We start from the raw sequence: 16,524 nt of genomic DNA, 5'->3' as shown, positions 1-16,524 counted from the left end.
TCATTGTGGGTGCAAAGAAGCATGCACTCACATGGGGAAGGCATAGTCATTCTCGTGATGAGGCAGGTCACATGTTCCCCCACCCAGATGGTGGGATTTAGGCTTTACCATCTATACCCATAGCAGCTACTGAATGACCAGTTCCTGCTATTAGCCCTCACCCATGAGGAATAAATGGCTATTCTGACATATGAAAAGACTGATGGTTGGCAGGCAAGAGGGGAGAAAAAAATGGGTTTCTATCGTGAAATTGAACATTGAGAACGCTGAATACTGGAAGGCCGAACTTGGTAGTTCGAAGAGTGAGAATGTCGAAGGAATTTGGTTGGCCATTTCTGTGGCTTTGGCATTTTTGGACCATGTCAAGGTAAGTGTACGAATGAGTAGTGACGGACTTTAGGGTTAGGGCACGGGTCAGGTAAGTGTGTGATAGTAAGCCAAGGAAGAACACAGACTGATAAAAACAAAAAACAAAGAAACACACCAAGCTAGCAGAAAGTATAGTTAGCGCTTTCATTTACTTCATAAGCAAACTTCATCAGACAACAGTTAAAACCACTAATCATTTAAATATCCCTCCAAAAAGACCAATTAAACAATTAATTACATACTCAAATTGTACTTAAAGGAACATACACACAAAACAGTTCATGCTACATAAAAAACAATACCTAAACATCAAAGTGTGTACAGCAAGCTAAAATACATCCATAAGTTGAATTAATAATCATCTAAAACAGGATTTCAATTTTAACATACATTTTATAGATAAATTATCATTCAGCCCAGGAAGGGAATGTGCATTAAACTTCAATTGCCAAGTCAGTTTCCTTTTATCTAATTTCAGGGCTATAGGACCACCTCTATTATATTTATCCAACACCTGATCAATGACAAAAAATAGAAATGCATGTGACGGAAACTGATTTACATGTCTAGCCAAGGCATTATTCAAATTCAGCTTCCTAATGTTGTACAAATGCTCATAGATGCGCTGTTTCAGGCATCTTTCTGTCCTTCCAATATAAAATGCAGGACATGCTTGACATACTGCCATGTACACAACATGCTTAGATGAACAGTTATATCTGTCTTTAAGCTAGTATACTCTCCCATACATCTCAAAGGAATCAGCAACTGTAATAAATTTACAAAAATGACAAAAAACACATTTTGACATACCACCAAGAATATTAATTCTACGATTACTTTCCAAGGCATTTTTAAGGTTGCTACCCTTCCTAAAAATAACATCAGGTTTCTCTTTAATCCTATCATTAATCAATGCGTCCTCCCTCAGAAAACACCAATTCTTGTTAATAGTAAACCTGAGGTCATCAGCATCAAGTGAGAATGTAGTAATAAACCCACTATATCGGACATCCTCACTCAAATTAGGTTCAAGAGACAATTCACTTGAACCTAAAACAGAAGTGACAATACCATCTTCCAATAAATTAATCTGTCCAACAAGAGGGGCATCTTGAAATGGTGATGCAGTATGCAAAAGGGGTTTAAAAGACCCTCTCTTTCTTTTAATACTAACCTCAGCACAAACCTCATTCACCAAGGGGAGTGGGTAACCCCTTTTCACAAACATCTCTGTTAATAAATTACATTCAAGAATGAAATCAGCCTCATCTGTAACCATTCTGGATGCCCTAACAAACTTCCCTTTTACAACAGCCTTCTTTTGATGGTAGGGATGAGCACTAGACCAGTGCAAAAAAGCAATGGAATAAGTGGCCTTTCTAAAATTCCTGGAGGTAAATCTTTCATTAACCAAATCCTTACTTAGTTCGATGTCCAAGTAGGAAATAGAGTCCACTTTAAACTCAAAAGTAAACTTTAAAAATTCAGTGAAATTATTCATATGCTCAAACAAAACTTCTGCTAATTCTAAACCACCCTTCCAGACCATAAAAATATCATCCAGATAGCGTGTATACCAGATGACATTATTCTTAAACAGGGCATCTTTGAACAGGAACTCCTTTTCCCAGTGGGTCATAACTATGTTTGCAAAACTAGCTACACAAGGAGAACCCATTGCTACCCCAGTTTTTTGCAAGTAAAAGTCCCCACTGAACATGAAATAATTATTCATTAGGACCAATTCCAAAATGTACACGGTGGTGGTGCTGCGGTAGCGTTGTCGCCTCACAGTTAGACGTTGCCCGTTCGATTCTCAGTTTGAGCGTCTTCTGTGTGTCGACATGCATGAATGGGCGTTCCTTTGATGAAGGTTGTGCGTTAGGCCCGGCAAGCCAGCATGTAAAAATCTACTGCCAATCATTAGCGGACCGGAGTTCCGCTGTGGCGATCCCTAACCGGGAAAAGCCGAAAGACACAAACACCAATATCTCAATTTCCCTACCATCCACACCTTTGCTAGTAAGGAAATCCCTAACCCAAACTAAACCAGTTTCCTGAGGTATGACCATATATAATTCCTTGACATCAACTGTCAAGAAGTCATAATCAGCTTGAAATTTCAAGCTATTCATAGCTGAAAGAAATGCCCAGGAATCACGACAAATATGCTGTTCCCCTTCCAGACATTTCTTTAACTTGGTATCCAAATACTTCGCACATCCAAATGTAAAGGACTGCCTACCATCCACAATGGGAAGAATAGGAGGACTTTCCATATCCTTATGTATTTTTGGCAGTCCAAAAATCACAGGAGTAATGGGACTAGAAACAGACAAGTAGTTCAATAAATCAATATCTATAGAAGCTTCTATAAATAAGTCCCTAATAAACCCTTGAAACCGTTGACAAGCCACATTCATCTCATTCCGGGACACTTTCTCATAAGCCTCACATGCTAGTAATTTCTTCATGCGAGTGTTATAATCACCCAAGGTCATGAATATAAGGCCACCTCCCTTATCAGGTTTTAAAACCCGAATACCCTTAGTTCTTAACAAAGAAAGGGCATCCTTTTCACTAACAGTGGTGTTATACAAAGAAGGGTTAGGTTTATAATTAGTTAGACACTGTATATCATTTTCACAAACTCTCTCAAATAACTGGATAGTATTATTAAGAGGAGGATTAAATACACTAGCAACTCTAAGCTTACTGGTCAAATTACTGTTATTACCAAACAATACATTTAGATTCAACTTGGGTGTAAACATTTTCAAATCTATTAAAGTTCTAGCAAGATCCATCCGAGCCGAGGGAACAAAAGTCAATCCATGGGCCAGCAATTCAACCAGCACTTTGGTAGGCATAAAATCAGTGTAATTATAGATTTTAAAGTCCCCATATTGATTACAAACAATACTGACTGGTTTCATATTAACTGTCCCAGTATGACAACTTTCAAGGGAAGGCAAAAAAGTTACCTCCTCCCCCGCTTGTTCGATCTCTTCTTCCACTGCTTCCGAGACACACCACCTTGTTGGTGAGCCTGCTTGCTCAAATTGTTCATCCGAAAATCCTGTTGAATGACAGGCTGCTGAGGGCGAGCTTCACGAACTTGCTGCACTTGTCTATTTTGAACCTGCCTGTTCTGTAGCCGTTTGCTCCATCTAACAGGGGAATTCAAAGTGAAATTAGAAGCAGCCCCACTATCCTGTTCGCTGCTCCTGCTGGTTACATTCCCCTGGGCTAGTGGATCCAATTCCAGAAGAGAAGAAGCTGAATTATTAATCACACCAGCTGGGGAAGGATATGCAACCCCATTACCATAATCTCGCGTGTCCCTTGCTAGTTTTTTTCATTTTAGTCTTATTCAGTTTGCAATGTGTACTGTCAATACTGAAAAAAATACGACAGTAATCAAACTTGTATCTGCCAAAGTCCTTGTCAGATCGAATGTTGGTATCAAGCCAAGTAAGTTCCGGCTTTAAAGATTCCACTTGTGCTGAATAATCCTTAATCAGCAACTGGATAAATTCACAACCCTGTTTCTCAAACAGCTTAACTAAATCTACATGAAGAGGCGAGTCCCTAATCAGCCCAGTTGGAAACCGCCATTGCCTTAAACCCTTCGGGATTTGTTGGCGGTGCAAACATTCATTCAAATATAATATCTCTAACTGCAGTTTCTTAAATTTAAATCATTTTTGATCAAAATTATTAACAATATTGGCAGGAGCAGGTTCAGCAGCAAGCCTGGTACCTGCTGGTCTCGCAATATCCAACCCAGGAAGGGTAGGCTCCTTCAACCAGTCATTTAGAGAAGGTATAAGCACATTAGCCTGCGATGGCCCCTGCAGCATATTCGTAACCTGCCCAGTGTTATGCTGAACACTCACCGGCCCAAGAATCGGAGCCAGGCCTCCACTGGCAGGTACATTTGAATTTAATGCAGCGGACCTCTGATCATGCGATCCTGAAGGACTGGAAGTAGAGGGAAACACTTCTACACCGCTGTTTTGACGTCCAGATATCCGATCTGCCAGGATGTTAACTTGCTGAGTTAAATTCTGAATAAGTAAAGTAAGATTCCCGCTAGGATTGGAATCAGGTACATTGTCCGTATTCTCATTAGAGAATAATGGCTGCGAGCCAAGGTGCGTGTCATTGGCCATAAAAACAAACTAATAAGCCAAGGAAGAACACAGACTGATAAAAACCAAAAGCCAAAGAAACACACCAAGCCAGCAGAAAGTTTAGTTAGCGCTTTTGTTTACTTCATAAGCAAACTTCATCAGACAACAATAAAAAACACTAATCATTTAAATATCCCTCCAAAAAGACCAATTAAACAATTAATTACATACTCAAATTGTACTTAAAGGAACATACACACAAAACTGTTCATGTTACATAAAAAAAAATACCTAAACATCAAAGTGTATACAGCAAGCTAAAATACATCCTCACATGGGGAAGGCATAGTCATTCTCATGATGAGGAAGGTCACACGTTCCCCCACCCAGCTGGTGGGATTTAGGCTTTACCATCTATACCCATAGTAGCTACTGAATGACCAGTTCCTGCTATTAGCCCTCACCCATGAGGAATAAATGTCTGTTCAGACATATGAAAAGACTGATGGTTGGCAGGCAAGAGGGGAGAAAAAATTGGTTCCTATCACGAAATCGAACATTGAGAATGCTGAATACTGGAAGGCCGAACTTGGTAGTTCGAAGGGTGAGAATGCTGCAGGAATTTGGTTGGCCATTTCAGCAGCTTTGGCATTTTTGGACCGTGTCAAGGTAAGTGTACGAATGGGTAGTGACGAACTTTAGGGTTAGGGAGCGGGTCAGGTAAGTGTGCAATAGTGACGGACTTTAGGGTTAGGGCATGGGTCAGGTAAGTGTGTGGTATTGACGGACTTTAGGGTTAGGGTGTGGGTCAGGTAAGTGTGCGATAGTGACAGACTTTAGGGTTAGGGTGCGGGTCAGTTAAGTGTGCGGTAGTGACAGACATTAGGGTTAGGGCTGGGTTAAGGATAGTGCATAGATAGTGGTGTATCTTAGGTTTAGTGTAGGTTTTGAAGGTGTTTGGTATGATTCTGTTATGTGTGTACTTTTCAGAACAGCAATTTTTTTCCCCTGGGAAAAAAAATCGCTGTTTTGAAGGTTTGATGTCATCCAAATTCAATCTTCCAAGTTTGAACTTATGGTGTTCGACATTTTGGAAGTTCGATTTCATGATATAGACCCAAAAAGATATACAGATGTAATAAACAAACACATAAATAAATATATTAACACAGAATTGTTGATGTTATAAAGAACTACTGTATACCTAATACTACCTTCCCAAACATTTTGTACAATTATTTATTATATCTCATCTTAATTATTTCTGTGGCATTAGCCGCATTACTGAGTGATACTCAACTGTATCTTAGCAATCTGCAATAATGATTAGCCAACTGTTACTTCATGTTGTGCATTCTACCGTGCAAACTGAAGAATTTGTGAAAATACACAACTCTGCTCAATGAGAGAGAGAAAACAGAGGCCTTTATTTTATTTGGTACTTTTCTTAAAAAAAATGTGTTTTATTTTTTTTTTTGCTTTATAATATTTAATAGGTGTGCTTAACTTGGAACCATTAACGCCATTGATTTATTTGTATGTGCATAACTTGGAGCCATTATAGCTATTGGTTTGTTCTTATAATGCTCTTGTATCCCTAATTTGCCAGCTATGTATAGTGCTATTATTGTTTATTGATTAATCAAATGTTTCTTTTTCTCCACTTGAGGTAACAGCTTGCTACTAACCTGCAGAGAACAGGCTAGTCATCTTCAGGACAAAAGGATGGCCTCTGATTTGTAGGTACTGATTTTCTCCAGTCACAGTACATCGAGCAGAAAAACATTCCAATGTAAATGAAATCACAATAATTTTAGGACAAGAGGATAACAGTGTTTGCAAATAACAAAGTTACAACTCTCATATCTCCAAATTAGATACTGTGCACAGCTTAACTGTATCTTAATATCCTGCCCAAGAAAATCATGAATATACTGTTTGCTGAGGTATTGCACTCTTGCTGATTTTGTAATATTGTTGGTTTATCGTTGCTCATGGTTCTAATTATTACTTTTCTTTTTGTCTCACCTTACCCCTTATTTCTTTTTTATTTTTTAAAATTTTTTTTTTTGTGGGTTATCTGGAATCACAACATTCTGATATCAAACCTTTCTGCCATCAAAGCAAATGCTTTTCAGCACAGGGTAGTGGGCCAGTCTCTGAGGCTCGGCCTGCCAACCCTCCAGCAAATGTCCCATGAACACCAAGCACCGATTGGATGCAACCTGGAAGTACAGTCATCATCACCCTTCCCTACCTGGTCCATCCTCATCAGGTAGCATTGCCCCAGCTGGTGGTACAGTGGTACTGTCTAGGAGTACTGGTGGAGGTGGTGATTATGTCACCCATGAGGAGCTGCCAAGGATGACATGAAATCTAATAGAGAGTGGCTGTGGAGCCCGCTTCAACTGACAGGAGAAAATGCATCTCAAGATAATTTCTTAGTGTGATGTTAAATGTCTATTATATGTTTAATCACCCACTTCTTAATATTTGCCACATGTATGAGTTCTCATGGAGATATATTGAATACTGGCCAAAAAAGATAAAAAGACAATTTGAAGAGACATCCATCCACACAACTATGAGATATTTATCCAGTCCTGTTCTGCTTGTCATAAGCCTGTTGTCCCTCTCCTAATCCTTTTTTACTCCTATATCAGTCACAGCTTAATAATGAGAACAGCCCAAAAACATGTCCATGAACAACATTGTTATGTGTATATCCATCTCTTCTTGTATTCACACCTTCACTCCCACCCCTCTTTACGTGTGTGTGTATCTATTAGGCTGATGGATGTACAGGTCATCTCATGGATTTTGCATGCTGTCATGATTCTGCTGATGGATAATAGTTTGATTCAATAGGTTCAGCTGATGATTACATGTATAATCATACGTCTGCATCTTGTCAAGGCTTATAACCCAGCAGTAGGTAATGCTCTTAATGACTGTTTTCAGAGGTCTCTTTCCTGTGTGTCTGTGGCCAATCCATCTGTCTACCCCTTCTCCTACATAAGTATGATACATCTGCCTCTCAAGTAAACTGTAAGGTGGGCCACGATTGATATAAATGGCAAAAATCAATCCCCACATGGCATCATTATATTTCAGATGTCCCACATCTTCTTCAAACAGATGTATATGGATGTACTAAATATTGTCATTCTATGTCTCCTCTGTCCTTGTCTCATGCAATTCATGCTACAGAGCAGGACATACACTGATTGAGAAGACACGTCATACCAACACACCACTAGGATATTCATGAATGTGCCAGGACAATACATCCTATGTCCTCTACAGCCCTGTGTCTGTCATCACCTATTCTGCCTCATCAGAATATATGGTAGCATCTTTAATAGGAACATGGATGAAATGTTCATTTAATATAATGTGAAAACTGCCCTTACTGAGAAAAAGCATACTGCATACACTTTTCAGGATATCCAACCCTACATAAATAGTAAGCTTATCTGCTAAGTCATTCTAATCATTTCAAAAGATTTACCAGCCCTTGTCATTTCTAGCAAGATGTACACACAATTAACTTGTGATTTGCAGCAAGGCCTGCAAAATAGCTACTACTTGTAGAAATGTATTGATGCAGGCAATATTGACACAATTTGGGGAAGACACATACTTTACTGCAGTCATTGATAGTCACATCTGCATTCCTGATCACATTTACTAAGCTAATGACATCTTGATACCATTTGTAAAAAAGAGAATCTTCTGGAGTTGAACCCTGGCTCACCTTTGATCAGGAGCGCACTGTTGTTACACCCTGTGCCACAGAGAAAGGTAGGCTGAAGGTGTATTTTCCGCATTCAGTACTGTCCAGACAGCTGAGGGCCATGCATTGCTACTGAGCTTGTTTGCATGAAAGAACTTTAAATTTTCCTTAAACAAAGAACTGCATTTGCTTGGAGCTTAACATCGTACAGGCGGGGAAGGCAAGATCAACAGTTATTTATGTAATAAAACTTTGGCCCCAAGATTTCAAAGATAGACTACAACATGCACATCATAGTAGCTGCCAGAAATTTCTCTCATAACATACATTACAAGCCTGACACATGAAATGTTAACAATAATCAGATGTATTTTGCAGTTAACCTCAATCAGGTCATTTACTGTATGTTCCTATTTGCACAGTTTGATAATGAGCACCAGTGGACACTGCTATCACTCCAAGTTAAATTCCTGAAATTTGAATCACACATGCACTAATACTTTGCCATCACCCATGCAAATCAGCTTCTTGATGCTGCAGTATGTAAAGAGGTGTACAGCATGTCTATCTCTCATTACTGGGATATAATCCTACAATACATGAAAATGTATTCATAAACACAAGAGCAGGGTAGTGATGTGTGCTTGACTGAACACATACTATCTGATATGCATGTGTGTCCTGCAGCAATGGACTTGCAAATGATATATCAATACTTGGGCCAGTCAAACAGACTCCAGAATTACATAGCCTGACTGTATTGTTACATTCGGTATGTGTTTATGGTGACAGTGGACATTGCTCATGCATGATCATACCCCATTGTTATTGTCAGTAACTTGTAGTAATGTGAACAAACCTTCATCCAAATAAGAAGACACCTAACTCTGTCATTGCGCTACTGTTGTTTCCCAAGTGTTTGTGTGTGTGCGTGTGTGTGTGTGTGTGTGTGTGTGTGTGTGTGTGTGTGTGTGTGTGTGTGTGTGTGTGTGTGTGTGTGTCTCATCTACACAGCATCCTAAAAAACAGCTACATGTCTCTCTCATTTCTGCATTCATGACAGCTTATTTCACCTAATTTGCCAAGATGTATTTATAAGTACTTTTGCAAATTGTGCTCACACTATCATATCTTGAAATCCTGGCTCTGCACACAAGTCGCATAACAGTATGTTATTGTGACCCGCAACACTATGATGATGTCATCCTCTATAAAGTGCACTCTGACACTGTTAAGGTCAGACTCCTGCATTGGCATGAACATTAAGTAATGTGTTCTCTAGCTTGATGTAATCTCACAACAGTTAACTCTTGCTTGTGCCTATGCCTGAGAGGTTTTGTGTATGGTCAGATGAGCATGAGTCCAGGTCCTTCTGCCCTTACTCTAGTAGCATTCAGGAGATACTTTTACACTGCTACATGACTCCACAGCAGCTTCTAACAGCCCTCCCAACATCCTCTTCTCAGCATACACTGATGACATTATCCTGTATAAAGTGCACTCTGGCACTGTTAAAATCAGACTTGTGTGGTGGTGGTGGTGCTAGCATTAAGTACTGGGTTATCTAGCTTGTGACACTACATGGGTAGGGATTCTAATCTCACAGCAGTCAACTTGCATGTGTGTGTCTCTTCCTTCAGCTATCATTCTGGAGACAATTGCACACTGGTATGTGAGTCAACAGCTATGTCAGACACTCCTTCCAACATCATGTTCTCAGCTTACACTAATGAAGTCATCCTCTATAAAGTGCTCTCTGACAGAGTGTAGGTTAGGCTTCTGCGGTGGCTCTAACCTTACATTTCATGGAATGCAGCTTGCATACCTAGACAGGTATGGTGTTTAAATCTGACCTCAGTCAACTGGTGTGTGTGTGTGTGTGTGTGTGTGTGTGTGTGTGTGTGTGTGTGTGTGTGTGTGTGTGTGTGTGTGTGTGTGTGTGTGTGTGTGTGTGTGTGTGTGTGTGTGTGTGTGTGTGTGTGTGTGGGTCGGTAGTATATTATGGTCGATATATGATATTTTGAATCTATTTTCATTTGACTCCCACTCAGGGGAACCTTTTACAAAGTCTCCTTTCTGCAGAACACTGAAGATGTCATCATCTCGAAGATGCTTTCGTACATCATGGGTTAGAGCCACTCCATGACCCTCTACAATCCATCACCAGAGCACTGGTTGTGTGATTATTAATTCACACACTGGGTGATACCCATGTCTCACATGGACAGAGGCAGTATGTAATAAAATCAAGCACATACACACATACCCTACTATCTTCCCTCACCTAGAGATAGAGATTTGGGTTAAATAGGATAATAATGGCTAGGATTATATGGGCTCTTGGCCATTAGCTTAGGTATGTCCTATGACCCTATGAACATCGCACATGTTGATGTTGTTGTCACCCACATGTTCTATGTTAAGGTGTGGATGTACTGCAGTCCTACAACAGTAAATTCCAATCTGGGATTTGAGCTGCTGTACTGATGCCCGCTACTGCCATTTGGTTACATGTCCATTCCATAGCAATTGTAGTAATATGCCTCCTGAAGACTGCTGGCATGGGATGATGCTACGTATATTGTTGCCTTGCTAAGGCATGTGCTCTGATAGTGGCATATATCCACATTCTACACAATTCTCATTCAAGCATCACAGTGACAGCTGCAGTATGGCACAGATGTGCATGTGTGTGCCTATCATCTGGAAATGTTATCTGACATACAGCAATATTATGTCATAGTGATTACATGGGCACATACACCTGGGGTTCATCAACATATTGTAATGTTGTTATATACACAAACATACCATGCTACCTACATATGTGCTTAATGTTATGCTACTGACTTGTCTTGGAAGTGAACATACATTGACATATCCTATCTTGGGGACATTCCCGTATTTACCATGCTCTCTTCCTCTCTATTCATTCCCATCATTCATGTCTGTGCACATTTCATCAGCACACTTTCCCAGCCCAGTGTACCTTTCCTTGTAGTTGCCTTTGCCGTTTACCCTCCCCTCCATTATTTCATTCTGCAAACAATTGTTTTAGCGTACATTGCACTCAGTACACTTTTCTTTACTGTGTTGTTACTGCAGTTATTGTAGTATTTTTAACCCTGGCAGTCATTGTGGCTGTCCATGTGATCTCACAGAGCATGTGTGCCCACAGACAAACTTGAAAGCTTCAGTCTGTGCTTGTGCTGTTCTGCATGTTTTCCTGACTGGCAGCACCGTTGCTGGCCACAAAACCTTGCTTGCACTCATGTAAGCCTGATGGGCAGAAGCGCTAATTGCATATTCATACTGCACATTGTGTAAACTTCATATAGGCTTTGTGCGAAGCCTACACAGAATTTATTGAATCTCTGGGTAAATCTTTAAGTCAAATGTCATGTAATAATGAATGAACAAAGGAGACAATAAAAGTATTAAAGCACAATTCAGAAATATAAATAAAGAGAAACTGTCTAAAATCAACAATGATAATAAAAATAATAATCCTTTAAATATGAGTTGCCAGTGGTAAACAGGTAGTACACGCTCCTTTGTTGCAGAAGGTTTTGGGTTCTATTCCCAAACCAGATAGATGAATTTCCGACACTGCTTTACAGCATAAAGGAGGTGCTGCACTCAAGGGTATGCTATCCTGGAGATGAGATCTTAAAATGTATTCCTGTCTACTTTAGGTTGTAGTAGCTCAAGTGGATGTAAAATATCCCATGGCACCTATCAAAAAGAACATGGGTAGTTCCCCAGTGTCTTGGCCAAATTTCCCCTAATAGCATAAAATCCTATCTCAGGTCTTCCCTGGAAAGTGGCCACTACCTTAATGGTCTAACCCAGTCAACAAAAAATAAATAAAACAAAAGAACACATTTAATACCAATGTTGTCATTCACCCTCTCTGGATGGCATGCCACTCTAATGTCTTTTATTCAAGAATAGCATTTAGGTCTCCCCTTCTGTGACCATTGCTAACAAAATCAAAGACAAAGCACTTGAATTTTCTAAACTCAAGAGACTGTACTGAATACCTGTAAAGAGGATTTGCTGACAGTTTTGCTTTAATTATATATACACATGCTGATACATGCTTTCTGGTAACCTTCTTGGGGTCATTCCCACATAGAAGGTGACACACCTGGTACATGTTTTGTAAATGACCATAGTAGAGTTGCAATTAAAGTGGTACATGCTGCTCAAAGACCTATTAATGAGTGTCAACACAAAAACAAAACCTTCAAAAATGAGTCTACAAAATGTACAAAATCCAGTAGGAAAGAATTTGAAATGTTTGCTGATATTCGTCATTGTACTTTTACAGTCACTATATTTAGCAAAGTCTTTAAATTGCTACACTTTGTTCACAAAAGGTCAACTTAACCAAAAACCAAAACCTTAAACAAATTATTTATCTATTACAATTTCCAGTTTCCAGTTATGCTTTTTTCAACCCTGATATGCATGAACCCTACAGTATAACAATAGATTGTTATAGTGCACGTTTTCAATGATCAAACCCTCATTTAAAGTGGGAACTTTTATACTGTTCAGAATGGATTATTACTCTTAAATGTCTCTTGTTTAGAGGGATCCCCCAAATTTTGACTCATACTTTAACTCCATGCCTCCTAAAATGGACATGTTTTTGAAAAGTTCTGAAGTTTTGAAAAGATAGTGTTACTGGTATTTCTGAAGTGTCCCTAATTTTTGTTCATTCCCTAATTACTTTTTGCTTTGTCTGTAACCCTGTAGGTAAAAGTTCACAGTTATGGTTGGAAGATAGGAAAATATACTGTATAACTTTTCTAGATATGTTTATAGCCATGGCAGAAAAGAGGAATTCTATATTTGAATTAAAGAATATATTAGGAAGATTATTGGGAATGGCTTCTTTACATATGAATCAAGATAAATATTGCATGTTAAGTAATGTGTTAAGTAAAGAAATACTTGCTAGTTGATAAATCTCTTTTAGTCATATGCCTAACAATCTAGTTTTTTTAAGGATCAAGCCACCATACTGAGTTGACTTATTAATAGTTTTTTAAATAAGAGAAGTAAGTCTGATGGCTTTCTGGATACCGTGATTACAAAAAAAACATAAACATGCACCCATTTCTGACTCTGCTTTATGTAGTTTGTATGTCTTTATATCCTTATGTGTGTATGTAGTCTTTATGTCCTTCACATTTCTGTATTTTATCTCTGGTGATGTCCTGACTATTTACCAAATCTTACTAATTTTACATTGCTCTTAGTCTGCAGGATTTCTTTCTTCTGTGACCACTGGTAAATCTCATTCAGCGATTCCTACACAACAGGCTTATCATTATAAACTCTTATATTCATGCAGAATTTAAATCCTCTGCATATTCTGACTATAATACCTTCATAGGTAAGCACTAAGAAATCATTTTACAGACCATTTCTAGTCTAGCTAAAAAACCTTATTCAAAATTTCTCTCTAGCCTCAAGAGGAGTAGACAAGATAGAATGGGAGAGAATTTGGGGCTGCCCATCCAATTATCCAGGTTTACTTTGAAGGTGGCAAGGGTGCTACTCTGCTTGACATATAATGGAAGGTTATTCCAGAGGTGAGGGATACACTCAAATATGAATCTATCACACCAACTTGTCTTATTTACCTGCTGATGAAGATTGTGTTCCTTTAACCAAGTAGTTCTGTGAAGGAATAAGAGATCAAATAGGGTAATCTTTCATGGCTGTTGGATCTTCTTTGCATGAAAGGCTAAACATAGATCTTCATGGAGGAGTCTTTAAGAAAATGAGTACCAAGAAAGGACTGCCAGTTTCCTCTAGTAACTAAGATTTTTGAGGTCATTGATCTTTTTAGTTATAAATCTCTGAGGTCTCTCAAGTCATGTAATATGTTTAGATAAATACATGCCATAAGGTGCATTGTATTCAAAAATTGATCTGATAAGATAGGAGTAAAGCAGAAGGTAAAGGTAAAGGAGTTCTTTGGATCTAGTAGAGATTCCTTTGGAAATTAGATATATACCAGATAAATGGCTTTTTGAACAACTGTGGAGACATGATGGTCAAATGATAAATAATTATTAATAAGAGTATCCAGATCCCTTACAATATTGTGTGATTGGAAGGGTGCACCTCCTATGCAGTAAGTGAACCTGTTTTGATTACCAAAAAGAACTATACTACATTTAGTACCTTTAATTTGAGGCCTTTGCCCTTGCACCAATTGTTAACATGGTCTAAGCTGTATTGGAGCAATTGTGAGTCAGGTGAAGACTGAAAACAACAGCCAGTTTACAGACATCTGCAAACTTAATTAATCTTTGGCCAAAAGTGTTAGCCTGAAGGTCTGAGAAATATATGTCAAATAGGAGAAGGCCCAAAACTGAGCCCTGTTGTACACCACTGGTAACTGTTTTGCTTTCAGAAGTGGCACCTGCTACTCTAACTACATAGGTTCTGTTAAAAAACTAGTTACCATCCATCACACAATGCAATGCAATGATAGCAGTATGATAGCAGGGACAGTGTATAGGAGGTGTGTATAATGAAAAAAAGGAGCATGCCCCATACTGAGCCTCATGAAACACTGCTTTGCAAGGTTTTCAGATTTCCTACTATGCCTGTCAACTGTCCTGAATTTCACAGGATATCTAGATTTTTGCCTCATATTTTTTGTCTCTTTCTCATAAAATCTGTGGTCTTCTGGCAATTCAGTGAAAATCAAAGTCACTAAATAATGACCTTCATATCTTTCAGAAAATGCATGCTAATGCAAAACCTGTTATGCTATCAACTATGTAAGTTTATAAGAGCAATATTTTATGCCTTTGCCCCCCATTACTTTTGGCTTTGTCCAGAATTCTTACACCAAGAAGTAGAGAGGTATGTCTCCTTGTTCATTTTACCTTACCATCTTCTCTCCAATTCCCAGTTCTAAATTTAAACTGCAGTTAATTAATTGGTGGGACGGGGCCCATTTCTATAGATTAAATCAGTTTGGCTTTCATATCCCAACTCTTCAGTTTATCTTTATAAATTCTGGTGTGAAACTATATCAAAATCTACAGCAATTAGTGTATGTGCCAACTATCTATAATCCATGACCAGCATTCATTATTTTAAGTGTTGTATATAATATACTCTTATATCAGTTAACCTGTAGGCAGAAGTGGCATGGATTGCAATGGAATAGACTCTGTTAATGGAAACTGTCTCTTTTGACATGGAATATCACTTCACTGCAGGGGAAGGAGCAAAAGCTTGTGTGCAAGTTTGAAAAGTACCATCAAAATACAATGGTCTTAACTCTATACCCAGCACTAGTTCAGACTTTGTGATCAAGAGGTGCTGTCACATCTACTCTGGAGCTAACTCTTGTGAAAAATGCCTGCTGTGTTCTGGGATTATTGGAAGCCCCCAGCTGGGAGCTGTACAGTTGAAGGTAATTTTAGTGTGACTGCCATTTGTAAACATGAAAGCACTTATTTGTGCATATATGCCTAACAGCTAATATTTTTGTGTCACCACATTTTGTGTAATTCTCTGACTGAGCTTCTATTTTCAGTCACAAAGAAACTGTGTAAAGTTTCATGACTATTTTAATATTCCCTGGGAGTTGTACAGTATAACATAAAAGAATTACAGACTCAAACGTATAAGTGATATCTTGTGTAGGATGCACAGCTACACATATCACATAATATAAAGCATCATGGGAAATATAGGCAGATCAAAATTAGCATAGGCTACCATGAAATATTGTTATATTCTTTTATTCATCTGATTCTGTTTTGTAATTCAGAACTATGACTGCATTAGTGCTATAAACTGAGAAACAAACTAGACATGTTAAGTATCACTATATATATATATATATATATATATATATATATATATATATATATATATTATTTTACTATCAAAATGTTGACGTTCAAATAAAAATGGCTTTAACACCGAAATACAATGTCGAATTCCTGCATATAAATTAGGTGAAAATGTTGAATATGATGAATGAATTCAACAGATTCGCCATTTTCGCTGAATATCAAATGTGATGTACTTATAGCTATGTAGGTAAGTGTAATTGCTATTATGAAATTCATGCTTTTGCAGGGGGCAAGTCCCCTACACCCCCCACACCTCCTGCAAACTATATATTCCAACTCTGAGATCGCACTACAGTGAGGAGAATGATAGATTTCCCAACCCACACTGTACCACAATCGCTTTTCGTAACATTGAGCACATATTAGTGAATGCACAGTG

The sequence above is a fragment of the Protopterus annectens genome, chromosome 1.part2 (genome assembly GCF_019279795.1).
Source record: "Protopterus annectens isolate FY-2018-M chromosome 1.part2, PAN1.0, whole genome shotgun sequence".
Classification (NCBI taxonomy): domain Eukaryota; kingdom Metazoa; phylum Chordata; order Ceratodontiformes; family Protopteridae; genus Protopterus; species Protopterus annectens.
Note: the sequence above shows the minus strand (reverse complement) of the source record.